At 43.4% G+C, this 15907-nt stretch overlaps 1 protein-coding gene across 3 annotated transcripts in view; it reads left to right on the top strand.

Annotated features, from left to right (window-relative positions):
• Positions 1–15907, top strand: part of raraa (retinoic acid receptor, alpha a) — a 259366-nt gene that overhangs the window by 111160 nt on the left and 132299 nt on the right. The gene's annotated exons all lie outside the window — the stretch shown is intronic.

Raw genomic sequence — 15907 nt, 5'->3', positions numbered from 1 at the left:
GGCGCATATGCATGTAAAATGGTCGCACTGTAAAGCCCTGGGAGGGCCCGCTCAGTCTTAGCCCTCCCCCTTGTCCAGTGTCTTTCCTTCCTCCCCAGCCAAACGCTGCCAGCTACAGTACAGCCACGTTGTACTGTAATGTTCTGTCACTGTCCTGGGGGATGCTGCCATGACATACCTAATGTGCATTGTAATTGGGGACATGACTTTTCACGCATAGTGTGTGCTTGCTTCTGCACAGACACAGAAGCGTGTGCGCGCACCGACACACCTACACACAATTGATCCGGTATGTATATACCTTCCCCTGTACCCACCCACCACAGCCCTCCCCTCGTAAACGTTTTAGTGCTTTGTGCTGCTGCCGCAGCCGCTCTGTACCATGTGTGCCAAGCCATATTCACTCTACTGTATCTTTTCTATGGAGCAGCTGATGTTGTCATTGTGCAAAGGTGACTCTGTTTCATGAGATGATATTTGACCCCCCCTCCCACTGTGCCTGAGTTGACCGTCATCAGGACTCTGTTTTCTTTAGACCTTTCACCTCTGGGTGCTTTGTTGTAGAAACCGAGGCATGTTGCAGACAGCCAGTGTTGTATAATGGTTGTAATGGCTCAGCAACCTTCGCTGACCTCTTTCACACTTAGCTTAAGCTACAGCTGTGTAGTGGAAAACACAGTACTCTACGTGCTTGCGGATTTTCCCGATTTTCCCAAGAGAAGAACATTGTGTACCAGACTCGCTGATCTTCAGGGGCAGGCTAATCTTCTTGCCATGTTAGCATAGCGTTAGCCTACTGTAGGGTTTGTAGACCATCTCTTAGACTATAGGTTGGTCTAGGACAGTAGGGCTAGTTTCATTGAACTGTGCTAGCGTTATAGCGCCACTTTAGCGTCATCATGCGGTCGGGGTCAACCAGCCAAAGAACCCCTGTTCACCCCCTCTTGTTTTCCAGGGCCATAGCTCGTGTTTGTCTCTTCACTGACGTTGACCTTTTTACTCCGAATGTGTGTGTGTCTGCATGCGTATGCCTTTGCCATTCCCTGCAGACATGTTACGAACGCAGCCCTCACCTAACCCCCTCTGCCCATCGAAGCTTTTCGATTATTCATTCAGCATCGGCTGTCAGATCCTCTTAAAGTCACTGGCTCCTGCGACTACATAACCTCCGACCTGCATTCTCCCTACGCGCGCGCACACACACACACACACACACGTGTCAGTGCAGCACAGGCACAAGAAGAGATCCATAATGTTTGTTTAGTGCGGCTCTCATCCTCTCTCCTAACAGATCAGATACAGTCCCTTAGGACTCAGCTTCTAAATGCACTTGAGATACACTGAAAGAAGGACACTGAAAGAAGGACACTGAAAGAAGGACAAACAGAAGTCTAAAAAAATAAATACAAGATGGATAAATGGATGTCAGAGAGAGATGTCTGACTAGATGGAGGCTTTTTTCTAAAGTACCCATCATTAGAGAGCCCTTTTGAAGGTCCCAGTATCCCCATCCACTCGAGTGTACATGCGTGTGTTTCTATTCCAGGGTTAGTCATCCATTCGATCACTTTGCAGGCTGACGGCACAAGGACGTTCAGTATGATCATCTTGTAGGGCTCCAACCATCCTCCGCAGCACTGATCTTCATATAGAACACATTACATGGGATTGCAAGGAGAGTGGGGCTGCCAGGGTTGGGTTATATATTTTTTCAAAGGCAAGTCAGCTAAGAACAAATTCTTATTTACAATGACGGCCTACGAACAGTGGGTTAACTGCCTTGTTCAGGGGCAGAACGACAGATTTTTTACCTTGTTAGCTCGGTGGTTTTATCTTGCAACCTTTCGGTTACAAGTCCAACGCTCTGACCACTAGGCTACCTGTCGGGTTATACATGGTCGGGTTATACATGGTCGGGTTATACATGGTCGGGTTATACATGGTCGGGGTATACATGGTCGGGTTATACATGGTCGGGTTATACATGGTCAATTGAGGGAGAAGGAAGGGGTGGAGGGGAGGTGCGTGTGAGCGTGTGCGTGAGCGTGCGTGGATAGTAAAAGAAGGAAAATTCGGGCAAGTGGGGACGTTTTGCCGGTCCCCACAAGGAAATAGCTATTTTGGGGCTTAGGTTTAGAGTTCCAGGTAGAGTAAGGTTTAGTTTTGGGGCTAGGTTAAGGGTTAATGTTATAATTGCAAAATGGTTTTCTAATGATCAATTACCCTTTTTGAAATGATAAACTTGGATTAGCTAACACAACGTGCCATTGGAACACAGGAGTGATGGTTGCTGATAATGGGCCTCTGTACGCCTATTTAGATTACTCAGCCGTTTCCAGCTACAATAGTCATTTACAACATTAACAATGTCTACACTGCGACAGCGGAGGACCCTGCGATAGCGGAGGACCCTGCGATAGGACCCTGGAGAGGACCCTGCGTGGTACAGGGATTACGTGTGCTCAATTACACTTCTCCTGTCCGCAGAACACTGTTATGATGTGTGATTGCATGTGTTTGAAAATCCTGAACGGCTGTCACTGTGGCTTTGCTTTTGTGAGAATGAATCCGTGTACATATATTTTTAAGAGTGAATGCATGCCTGTTTTACAATTCTACACAGAGTTGATTTGTACGCATTGGTGAATATGTTTGTGCTAGTTTGCATTTGTATGGTAGTGTTTGTTTGAACTTCGCCTCGAAAAACTGACTGTTACATACTTGTTGGCATCTTTCTTGGTCCAAATGAAACAAGAGCCTTGTATAAGAAGTGTCCTACCACCAGATCTACCACGATAATGCCTACACATGACAATCATATGTGCTATTTTCCATTTCAATGCCTTGTTACCTTACGTGACATTCAATACATTGTCACCTCCAGGGTTGGGTAGGTTACTTTCTAAATGTAATCCATAACAGTTTCTAGTGAACTGTCCAACATTTGTAATCAGTAACTTTGGATTACCCAAAACTCAGTAACGTAATCTGATTATTCCATTACTTTTAGATTACTTTCCCATTAAGAGTCATTAGAAGAACACAAAAATGTTTGTTACCAATTGAAGGACATCTATTGCATGATAAATCGATGTTAAATTTGACTTTATGGGTTGGTTATGTAGGCTTCTTCTAACCCATCGCTTTCTACTAGAGGTCGACCGATTATGATTTTTCAACGCCAATACCGATACGATTAATCGGACGATTTTTTTTTTACATTTATTTTTTATTTGTAATAATGACAATTACAACAATACTTAATGAACACTTATTTTAACTTAATATAATACATCAATATAATCAATTTAGCCTCAAGTAAAAATGAAACATGTTTAATTTGGTTTAAATAATGCAAAAACAAAGTGTTGGAGAATAAAGTAAAAGTGCAATATGTTCCATGTAAAATATGTGCCATGTTAGAAGGCTAACGTTTCAGTTCCTTGCTCAGAACATATGAAAGCTGGTGGTTCCTTTTAACATGAGTCTTCAATATTCCCAGGTAAGAAGTTTGAGGTTGTAGTTATTATAGGAATTATAGGACTATTTCTCTCTATACCATTTGTATTTCATTAACCTTTGACTATTAGATGTTCTTATAGGCACTTTAGTATTGCCAGTGTAACAGTATAGCTTCCGTCCCTCTCCTCGCTTCTCCCTGGGCTCGAACCAGCAACACAAGGACAGCAGCCACCACATCAAAGCAGCGTTACCCATGCAGAGCAAGAGCAAGGGAAACAACCACCCCAAGGCTCAGAGCGAGTAGCGTGCGCTAACTAGTCAGCCATTTCACTTCGGTTACACCAGCCTCATCTCGGGAGTTGATAGGCTTGAAGTCATAAACAGCTTGACGCACAACAAAGAGCTGCAGGAAAAACGCACGAAAGTGCTGTTTGAATGAATGTTTACGCGCCTGCTTCTGCCTACCACCGCTCAGTCAGATACTTGTATGCTTGTATGCTCAGTCAGATTATATGCAACGCAGGACACTCTAGATAATATCTAGTAATATCATCAACCATGTGTAGTTAACTAGTGAACATGATTGATTGTTTTTTATAAGATAAGTTTAATGCTAGCTAGTAACTTACCTTGGCTTACTGCATTTGCGTAACAGGCAGTCTCCTTGTGGAGTGCAACGAGAGAGAGGCAGGTCGTTATTGCGTTGGACTAGTTAACTGTAAGGTTGCAAGATTGGATCCCCCGAGCTGACAAAGTGAAACTCTGTCATTCTGCCCCTGAACGAGGCAGTTAACCCACTGTTTCTAGGCCATCATTGAAAATAAGAATGTGTTGACTTGCCAGGTTAAATAAAGATTAAATAAATTAGTAACTTTTTTTTTTAATTGGCAAATCGGCGCACAAAAACACAGATTTCCGATTGTTAAGAAAACTTGAAATCGGCCCTAATTAATCGGCCGTTCCGATTAATCGGTTGACCTCTACTTTCTACTGCATAGAATAATACTATTAAAATATTTCTTTATATTAATAACCAAAGTCTATCAGAATTCCATTCATTCCAATAAATGTTATACCCCTTGATCTTCAAGAATAGGACTTGTAAATATGGAAGTATAGATTAGCCAAATGGTTTTACATGAGCATAACCCTAAAACTAAGGACTTATTTGCCAGCCCTACTCTGTTGTTTATGATTTTATTGTCATGGAGGACTGATTAGGTTCTAAAAATGAATGCCATATGCTGAATTTGCTATAGGCCTATTGTTAAACATTTTGTTGGTGACACTTTGATATCTTGATAATCCACAGATGAAGCAATAACAAAATGGTCGCCCCACCTCTGTTTTGGTAAAAAGCTGAGGGATGGTCCTGGAGAAATGTAACCACTCAGATTAATAGGCTGAGCTATGGATGCAAGGACAAACCATCCAATGGCAATGACACAACACACATACAGTCTGTGTAAGTGGTATTTGACCAAGAAGAAGAGTGATCGAGTGCTGCATCAGATGACCTGGCCTCCACAATCACCCGACCTCAATCCAATTGAGATTGTTTGGGATGAGTTGGAACGCAGAGTGAAGGAAAAGCAGCCAACAAGTGCTCAAGACTGTTGGAAAAGCATTCCAGGTGATGCTGGTTGAGAGAATGCCTAGAGTGTGCAAAGCTGTCATCAAGGCAAATGGTGGCTCCTTAGAGTCTCAAATATACATATATTTTGATTTGTTTAACACTTTTCTTGGTTACTACGTGATTCGATATGAGTTATTTCATAGTTTGTATTCACTATTATTCAGCACTGTAGAAAATAGTAAAAATAAAGAAAACCCTTGAATGAGTAGGTGTGTATTAACTTTTGACTGGTACTGTGTGTGTGTGTGTGTATAAAGAAAACCCTTGAATGAGTAGGTGTGTATTAACTTTTGACTGGTACTGTGTGTGTGTGTGTGTGTGTGTGTGTGTATAAAGAAAACCCTTGAATGAGTAGGTGTGTCCACACTTTTGACTGGTACTGTGTGTACGTACGGATGTATGTACGTACACACAGTACCAGTCAAAAGTTTGGACACACCTACTCATTCAAGGGTTTTCTTTATTTTATATATATATCATTTATATGTCCAAAAATGGATGTTGCATCTACAGATTGTCCCTTTAAGTCGCAGGCTGTCCATTGGTTTCAAAAACAATGATTGATAGGCAGCTTAAACGTCTTGAATTCAATCATTATTGGGTTCAAATACACATTTAGATTTGAACAGCCATCCACAACAACCACAATCCGTAAGGCGCAAATAGTTAAATGAGAGATCAACAGTGTGATTCACATCAATGCGCTATGTAGATAACAATAATAAGTGACATCCATATCCATAGACTACACTGCTGTCATCCTTACCTCCAAGCGTTTATTCAAGTTGGATAATCTTTGGATGCCGACAGCAGTCGTACCATTGGAAGACCTAGTTTGGACTGTACAAAAGCCCATTCCTGTTCTTGTCCCGCGATCCATCAAACCCATTTTGTGTGACCTCTAGTGGTCTCTGACTTGTGGTCAGACTCGCTCATGTGGAACAAATTTAAACTGGCGCCTTTTTTCAATGCAGATTTGAATGTCATTGAGAAAACAACAGAAGTGTCAAAGATATTGTTTTCCGCAAACCTCCTTTCTGAATTTAAAAGTAATCCTCGGAATTAATCATCTAGTTTTTTGAAAGTATCTGTATTCTGATTACAAGATTTTTGCTGGGAACGTAACGGATTAGAGTTACCCTTTTATGGTAATCCCTTACATGTAACGGATTACATGTAATCTGTCACTCCCCAACCCTGGTCGCCTTTAAGTGAACTGTGGACCAATCTCTCTCCCAGGTTTCCACGTATCGACAGACAGAGAATGTAACGGAGATCTCTTGAACACAGTGAGAGCAGCTAGATGTGAGAAATACGTATTTCTGTACAAGGGGTCAGTTGTAAGGTCGTTTAGTTTATGGTTTAAAATGGCCGGCTTAGGTGACGTAAGTTCCAGGTGGCTTGGTGATAGAATACATAGCAATTGACCCATTTTCAGCCTCCAACCTTTCCTCGGATCTCGGTCGGCACGTTGTGGATACACAACCTATAGCTAAGCTACCATATCTAAATATGCAGCGAGCATGCATTTCCATGATTATGCTGTGTTTTTAAGCCTGGTTAGATGATTTACTCTGATGTTTTGACATGTGAAACAGACCAATATGTAACTGTACCTCAGCTATTATGTAGCCTATGTCCTCTCAATATGGCTCTAAACAGTAAAACAGGTGGGTAGTACAAGTGAGGTTTTAAAAGTGAAATAAAACAGCTCCCTTGGGTTTTTAAAGCTCTTTCGTTATTGCAATACGCCCCTCGTGCAGAGCCCTCTGTTTTTAAGTGTGGGTGGGTGGTAGGTATCCGGCTTCCCAGGGATATGACAGGGAGAGCACTTTGTAGAGCCCATAAAGCCATGCTCTCAGCCTGATGAAGAGACAGACACAAACCAGGGGCACTGCACCATATAAACCATGTCTGGGAGATGGACTTAAACAAACGTGTGCTACATTTATTTTATTTATTTATTTAACCACGTAGGCCAGTTGAGAACAAGTTCTCATTTACAACTGCGACCTGGCCAACTTAGTTTTACTTGCATTTAAAAGCAGTTGAAGGCCTCAAAGGAGTGTTGTATGGCATTGAAGCTCATTTGGAGGTTTGTTAGCACAGTGACCAAAGAAGGGCCAGTTGTATACAGAATGGTGTCGTCTGCGTTGAGGTGGATCAGAGACTCACCAGCAGCAAGAGCAACATCATTGATTGATATATACAGAGAAGAGTCGGCCCGAGAATTGAACCCTGTGGCATCCCCGTAGAGACTGCCAGAGGTCCGGACAACAGAGCCTCCGATTTGACACACTGAACGCTATCTGAGAAGTAGTTGGTGAACCAGGTGAGGCAATCATTTGAGAAACCAAGGCTATTGTGTCTGCCGATGAGAATGCTGTGATTGACAGAGTCGAAAGCCTTGGCCAGGTCGATGAAGACGGCTGCACAGTACTGTCTTTTATCGATGGCGGTTATGATATCGTTTAGGACCCTGAGCGTTGCTGAGGTGCACCCATAACCAGCTCGGAAACAAGATTGCATAAAGGAGAAGATACGGTGGGATTCGTTTGATGGATGGATATAGGTCTGTAACAGTTTGGGTCTAGAGTGTCTCCCCTTTGAAGAGAGGGAAGACCGCAGCAGCTTTCCAATCTTCAGGGATCTCAGACGATACGAAAGAGAGGTTGCATAGGCTCATAATAGGGTTTGCAACAATTTCAGTGGATCATTTTAGAAAGAGAGTGTCCAGATTGTCTAGCCCAGCTGATTTGTAGGGATCCAGATTTTGTAGCACTTTCAGAACATCAGCTGTATGGATTTGGGTGAAGGAGAAGCGGGAGGGGGGGCTTGGGCAAGTTTCTGCAAGGGGTGCTGAGATGTTGGCCGGGGTAGGGGTAGCCAGGTGGAAAGCATGGCCAGCCGTAGAAAAATGCTTATTGAAGTTATTGATTATCGTAGATTTATTTGTGGTGACAGTGTTACCTATCCTCAGTGCAGTGGGCAGCTGGGAGGAGGTGCTCTTATTCTCCATGGGCTTCAGTGTCCCAAAACCTTTTGGAATTAGTGCTACAGGATGCACATTTCTGTTTGTTTGAAAATGCAAGCCTCATCTTTCCTAACTGACTGAGTATATTGGTTCCTGACTTCCATGAAAGTTGCATATCGCGGGGGCTATTCGATGCTAATGCAGAACACCACAGGATGTTTTTGTGCTGGTCAAGGGCAGTCAAGTCTGGGGTGAACCAAGGGCTATGTCTGTTTTAAGTTTTAAAAAAATTGAATGTGGCATGCTTATTGGGGTGGCAGGGTAGCCTAGCGGTTAGAGCATTGGACTAGTAACCGAAAGGTTGAAAGTTCAAATCCCGAGCTGACAAGGTACAAAATCTGTCGTTCTGCCCCTGAACAGGCAGTTAACCCACTGTTCCTAGGCCGTCATTGAAAATAAGAATTTGTTCTTAACTGACTTGCCTAGTAAAATAAAGGTAAAATAATAAAAATGAAGATGGTAAGGAAAGCACTTTTAAAGAGCAACCAGGCATCCTCTACTGACGGGATGAGTTCAATATCCTTCCAGGATACCCGGGCCAGGTCGATTAGAAAGGCCTGCTTGCTGAAGTGTTTTAGGGAGCGTTTGACAGTGATGGGGGGTGGTCGTTTGACCACAGACCCATTACGCACGTAAGCAAGGAGGGTGTATTTAGAGGGCAAGTTGGTCAGGATGATATCTAAGAGATTGCCCATGGTTACGGATTTAGGGTTGTACCTGGTAGGTTCCTTGATAATTTGTGTTAGATTGAGGGCATCTGGTTTAGATTGTAGGACGGGATAAGAGCGTCTGCTAAATGACTGTTAAGCATGTCCCAGTTTAGGTCACCTAACAGTACGAACTCTGAAGATAGATGGGGGGCAATCAATTCACATATGGTGTCCTGGGCACAGCTGGGGGCTGAAGGGGGTCTATAACAAGTGGCAACGGTGAGAGACTTGTTTCTGTAAAGGTGGATTTTTTAAAAGTAGAAGCTCAAATTGTTTGGGCACAGACCTGGATAGTATGACCAAACTCTGCAGGATATCTCTGCTGTAGATTGCAACTCCGCCCCTTTGGCAGGTCTATCTTGTCGGAAAATGTTATAGTTAGGGATGGAGATTTCTGGATTTTTGGTGGCCTTCCTAAGCCAGGATTCAGACACGACTAGGACATCCGGGTTGGCGGAGTGTGCTAAAGTGGTGAATAAAACAAACTTAGGGAGGTGGCTTCTAATGTTAACCTGTCTAGGACTGCTAGCGGAACCCCTCACCAACAGCCAATGAAATTGCAGGGTGCCAAATTCAATCAACAGAAATCTCATAATTCAATTTTCTCAAACATACAAGCATTAGGCACCATTTTTAAAGATAAAATTCTCGTTAATCCAACCACAGTATCCAATTTTAAAAAGCTTTTCGGCGAAAGCAGAACATATTATGTTAGGTCAGCAACTAGTCACAGAAAGCATACAGCGATTTTCCAAGCAAAGAGAGGAGTCACAAAAAGCATAAATATTGATAAAATTCATCACTAACCTTTGATATTCTTCATCAGATGACACTCCCGGGGCAACATGTTACACAATACATGTATGTTTTGTTCGATCAAGTTCATATTTATATCCAAAAACATCATGTGAATTTGCACAGAGCCACATCAAATTACATAAATACTCATAATAAACATTAATAAAAGATGCAAGTGTTGTTCACAGATTTAAAGATATACTTCTCCTTATTGCAACCGCTGTGTCAGATTTTTAAAAAAAAACTTGATGGAAAAAGCAAACCATACAATAATCTGAGTACGGCGCTCAGACGACATACACAACACAAAAATATATCCGCCATGTTGGAGTCAACATAAGTCAGAAATAGCATTATAAATATTCACTTACCTTTGATGATCTTCGTCAGAATGCACTCCCAGGAATCCCAGTTCCACAATAAATGTTTGATTTGTTCCATAAAGTCCATCATTTATGTCCAAATTCCTGCTTTTATTAGGGCGTTTAGAAAACAAATCGAAACTCACGAGGCGCGGGCAAGTCCAGCGGAAATGTCGGACGAAAATTCCCCAAAAATTATATTACTGGTCGTAGAAATAAATCAAACGATGTATAGAATCAATCTTTAGGATGTTTTTATCATAAATGTTCAATAGTGTCCCAACCAGAGAATTCATTTGTCTGTAGAAAAGCAATGGAACGAGAGGTAACTTTCTCATGACCGCACGTCACGAGACCGAGGCTGCTGGCAGACCTCTGACTCATTCCCCTCTCATTCAGCCCCCCTTCAGAGTAGAAGCCTGAAACAATGTTCTAAAGACTGTTGACATCTTGTGGAAGCCTTAGGAAGTGCAAGATGACCCATATCCCACTGTATATTCAATAGGGGCTGAGTTGAAAACCTACAAACCTCACATTTCCCACTTCCTGGTTGGATTTTTTCTCAGGTTTTTGCCTGCCATATGAGTTCTGTTAAACTCACAGACATCATTCAAACAGTTTTAGAAACTTCAGAGTGTTTTCTATCCAATAATATTAATACTATGCATATAATAGCATCTGGGACTGAGTAGGAGGCAGTTTACTCTGGGCATGCTTTTCATCCAAATGTGAAAATGCTGCCCCCTATCCATAAGAAGTTTTAACATTCATGAAACCAAGGCTTTTACTGTTACAGAAGTCAACAAATGAGAGCACCTGGGGAATGGGAGTGGAGCTAGGGGCTGCAGGGCCTGGGTTAACCTCTACATCACCAGAGGAACAGAGGAGGAGTATGATGAGGGTACGTCTAAAGGCTATAAGAACTGGTCGTCTAGTGCGTTCGGAACAGAGTAAAAGGAGCAGATTTCTGGGCACGGAAGAATAGATTCAAGGCAATGTACAGACAAGGGTATGGTATGATGTGAATACAGTGGAGGTAAACCTAGGCATTGAGTGACGATGAGAGTGGTTTTGTCTCTGGAGGCACCATTTAAGCCAGGTGAGGTCAGCGCATGTGTGGAGGGTGGAACAAAAGGGCTAGCTGAGGCGTATTGAGCAGGGCTGGAGGCTTTACAGTGAAATAAGACAATAATCACTAACCAAAACAGCAATAGACAAGGCATATTGACATTAGGGAGAGGCATGTGTAGCCGAGTGATCATACATGACAAAAAGTATGTGGATACCTGCTCGTCGAACATCTCATTCCAAAATCATGTTTGGAATGATAGCATTACTGCTATAACAGCCTCCACTCTTCTGGGAGGCTCCCCACTAGATGTTGGAACATTTCTGCAGGGACTTGCTGCGGGGCACTGATGTTGGGCGATTAGGCCTGGCTCACAGTCGGCATTCCAATTCATCCCGAAGGTGTTCAATGAGGTTGAGGTCAAGGCTCTGTGCAGGGCAGTCAAGTTCTTCCACACCAATCTCAACAAACCATTGCTGTATGGACCTCACTTTTTGCACGGTGGCATTGTCGTGCTGAAACAGGAAATGGCCTTCCCTGAACTGGCCACAAAGTTGGAAGCACATAATATTCTAGAATATCATTGTATGCTGTAGCGTTAAGATTTCCCTTCACTGGAACTGTGGGGCTTAGCCCGAACCATGAAAAACAGGCTCAGATCATTTTCCCTCCCCCACCAAACTTTACAGTTGGCACTATGCATTCTGGCAGGTAGTGTTTTCCTGGCATCCACCAAACCCAGATTAGTCCGTTGTACTGCTAGATGGCGAAGTGTGATTCATCACTCCAGGGAACACGTTTCCACTGCTCCAGAGTCCAATGGAGTCGAGCTTTACACCATAGAAACCCATTTCATGAAGCTCCCACGAACAGTTCTTGTGCTAACGTTGCTTCCAGAGGCAGTTTGGAACTCTGTAGTGGGTGTTGCAACCGAGGACAAACAATTTTTATGTGCTACGCGCTTTAGCACTCGGCGGTCCCGTTCTGTGAGCTTGTGTGGCCTACCACTTTGCGGCTGAGCCGTTATTGCTCCTAGACGTTTACATTTCACAATAACAGCCCTTACAGTTGACTGGGGCAGCTCTAGCAGGGAAGATAATAGAACAACTCATTTGTTGGAAAGATGGCATCCTATGATTGTGCCACGTTGAAAGTCACTGAGCTTTTCAGTAAGGTCATTCTACTGACAGTGTTTGTCTATGGAGATTGCATGTTTGTGTGCTCGATTTTATACCCCTGTCAGCAACGGGTGTGGCCGAAATAGCCGAATCCACTCATTTGAAGGGGTGTCCACGTACTTTTGTTTATATAGTGGAAATCCACACGCAACCCCACTTTTATACAAAAAGTCAGGCTTCGCTGAATAGACCTACAGGTTTGATTGAAGAATGAAGCAGGTGTTAAACATGGGCTTTGCTACACGGAAAGCAGCAGTTGACGACTTAATTGTCTACACTTCAATAAAATCGGTTTCAATATCTTTAGTAATACCAGTATCATGACATTAGCTTTTATAACCTTCAATCTGTCTTTTTTTTTCTTTCTTGGACCAGAATGAGTCTTTCTCTCTCTCCTACCTATTGTTCCTGCAGTGAGGTTTCAACATCTTCATCGAATGTTTTCATAATTTATCTGCAGATAAAAAAAACTGTAGTAGCCTACCAGAATGGAACTTGGAGCGCCAAATGAACCGTCGTCAACCAAATAACATTGAATAGCCTATGCAACCCGAAACTCCGTGGCTGGCTATATAGGCAGATGAAACAAGCGAAAGCATTGAATGTGGCACAAACAATGTATCAAATGGATTTCAACTCATCGTTACCACCTTCATTACATGGGACATGTAGATTCACTCACAGGAGACTATAAAGAAGCATCATGCACAGACGGAACAACAGACGGACAAACCAGCAGTGCTTCCCTGTCATCGCTTGCTTTGTGACTGACAGGCGCCTATCTTATCAATAGATCGCTAGAAGACGCATATCGTTCATTCAAGAGGGAGAAAGAAGGCTATATAGACTTTTCGGACACACGTCTCACCAAGGAGGATGGAGGCGTGGGGTTTGGTGGAAAGGATTGCTCAAGGAAGCATTATACACATGAATCACGCATGTCAATGAGACATTGTATTTCAACAGATTCTTCCCCCTTGCATGATTCATGTGTATAATGCTGAGAGGGAGTACGGTGGTTGTGTGAACCCGTTAAGGTTCCTTAGACCGTTGCTCCGTGTGTAACACACCGGACTCATGACATGGTCATTAGGGTCAAAATATGTCATAGAAATGTCATCAAACTGTTTCCCAGATTTATACAGAGGCCTCCTGTAGCTAGACATGTTCCAGTTACCTGGCTGTAGCTAGACATGTTCCAGTTACCTGGCTGTAGCTAGACATGTTCCAGTTACCTGGCTGTAGCTAGACATGTTCCAGTTACCTGGCTGTAGCTAGACATGTTCCAGTTACCTGGCTGTAGCTAGACATGTTCCAGTTACCTGGCTGTAGCTAGAGACGAGAGTTGTCTGAGTAATGGACTAGAATAGGTAGTCTTACAGTATATTGTGTTTGTCTAATGTTGGTAAAACAATGGGTATTCTTGCATGACATCCTGACATTTCATGGTGTATAGAGACTCAGTTTAATATAATGTGTGTGTGTGTACATGTGTGTTGTTCAAACCTGCTGTATGGTTTTGATGTGTGTGTGTTTTCATATGTATCAGTGTGTCTTCCAATCTAATTTTATTGGTCATATACACGTGTTTAGCAGATGTTATTGCGGATGTAGCGAAATGCTTGTGTTTATAGCTCCAACAGTGCAGTAATATCTAACAATTCCACAACAATACACACAAATCCAAAGTTAAGGAATGGAATTAAGAATATCTAAATATATCGACGAGCAATGTCAGAGCGGGCATAGACTAAAGATACAGTAGAATAGCATAAAATACAGTATATACATATGAGATCAGTAATGCAAGATATGTAAACATTATTAAAGTGACCAGTGTTCCATTTATTAAAGTGGCCAGTGATTTCAAGTGATGTGTGTGTGTGTGTGTGTGTGTGTGTGTGTGTGTGTGTGTGTGTGTGTGTGTGTGTGTGTGTGTGTGTGTGTGTGTGTGTGTGTGTGTGTGTGTGTGTGTGTGTGTGTGTGTGTGTGTGTGTGTGTGTGTGTGTGTGTGGCAGCAGCCTCTAATGTGCTAGTGATGGCTATTTAACAGTCTGATGGCTGTTTTTTTTCAGCTTCTCGGTCCCAGCTTTGATACACCTGTACTGACCTCGCCTTCTGGATGAAAGTGGGGTGAACAGTTGTTGTCCTTGATTATTCTTTTGTCCTTCCTGTGACATCGGGTGTTCTGGAGGGCAGGTAGCTTGCCCCCGGTGATGAGTTGGGCAGACCGCACCACCATCTGGTGAGCCCTGCGGTTGCGGGCGGTGCAGTTGTCGTACCAGGTGGTGATGTAAAAGCTTGTGAGAGTTTTGCGTACGAAGACAAATTTCTTCAGCTTCCTGAGGTAGAAGAGGCGCCGTTGTGCCTTCACCACACTGTCTGTGTGGCTGGACCATTTCAGTTTGTCAGTGATGTGTACGCCGAGGAACGCTTTCCACCTTCTCCACTCCACCCGTCGATGTGGATAGCGGCGTGCTCCCTCTGTTGTTCCCTGAAGTCCACAATCATCTCCATTGTTTTGTTGATGTTGAGTGAGAGGTTGTTTTCCTGGCACCACACTCCCAGGGCCCTCACCTCCTCCCTGAAGGCTGTCTTTGTCATTGTTGGTAATCAAGCCTACTACTGTTGTGTCGTCTGCAAACTTGATGATTGAGTTGGAGGCGTGCATGGCCACGCAGTCATGGGTGACCAGGGAGTACAGGAGGGGCCCCAGTGTTGAGGATCAGCGAAGTGGAGGTGTTGTTCCCTACCTTCACCTCCTGGGAGCAGCCCGTCAGGAAGTCCAGGACCTAGTTGCACAGGGCGGTGTTCAGAACCAGGGCCTCAAGCTTAATTATGAGCTTGGAGGGTACTATGGTGTTGAATGCTGCGCTATAGTCAAACAGTATTCTTACATAGGTATTCCTCTTGTGCAGATGGGATAGGGCAGTGTGCAGTGCAATGGCAATTGCATCATCTGTGGATCTATTGGGGAGGTAAGCAAATTGAAGTGGGTCTCAAAGCACTTCATGATGACAGAAGTGAGTGCTACGGGGCGGTAGTCATTTAGTTCATTTACCTTTGATTTCTTGGGTACAAGAACAATGGTAGCCATCTTGAAGCATGTGGGGAGAGCGGACTGGGATAGGGAGAGATTGAATATGTCTGTAAACACTCCAGCCAGCTGGTCTGTGCAGGCTCTGAGGACGTTGCTAGGGATGCCGTCTGGGCCGGCAGCCTTGTGATGGTTAACAGTCTTAAATGTCTTACTCACGTCGGCTACGGAGAAGGAGAGCCCACAGTCCATGATAGCGGGCCAAGGACTAACACACCTTGGACTGTGAGTACACACTGACACAAAATCCTCCCATGTGTTTAATATAACTGGGCTTTAGGAAAGACCTCGGGGACTAACAACAGTCATAATTAGCAATGTTTTCTTTTGATTCATGTTCATTTATTTCTCGGACATTTCCCCAGGGTTTTCACTCCAGCCTTGATAATGAGTGTGTGTATTGGTAGAGCTATCACATACCCACACATTCTGTTCATGGCTTTTAATGCTCCATAAGATAATTAAGCTGAAGTGGTTGTTTTTGTACCATTTCAGATGACATTTCCAGTAATTAGCTTCACGGAGATGCATTTCTTTCCCCATGCTTTTAAATAAAGAGGG

The sequence above is a fragment of the Oncorhynchus gorbuscha genome, linkage group LG11, assembly GCF_021184085.1.
Source record: "Oncorhynchus gorbuscha isolate QuinsamMale2020 ecotype Even-year linkage group LG11, OgorEven_v1.0, whole genome shotgun sequence".
NCBI classification, from domain to species: Eukaryota; Metazoa; Chordata; class Actinopteri; order Salmoniformes; family Salmonidae; genus Oncorhynchus; species Oncorhynchus gorbuscha.
Note: the sequence above shows the minus strand (reverse complement) of the source record. Positions and strands in the feature narration are given on the sequence as shown.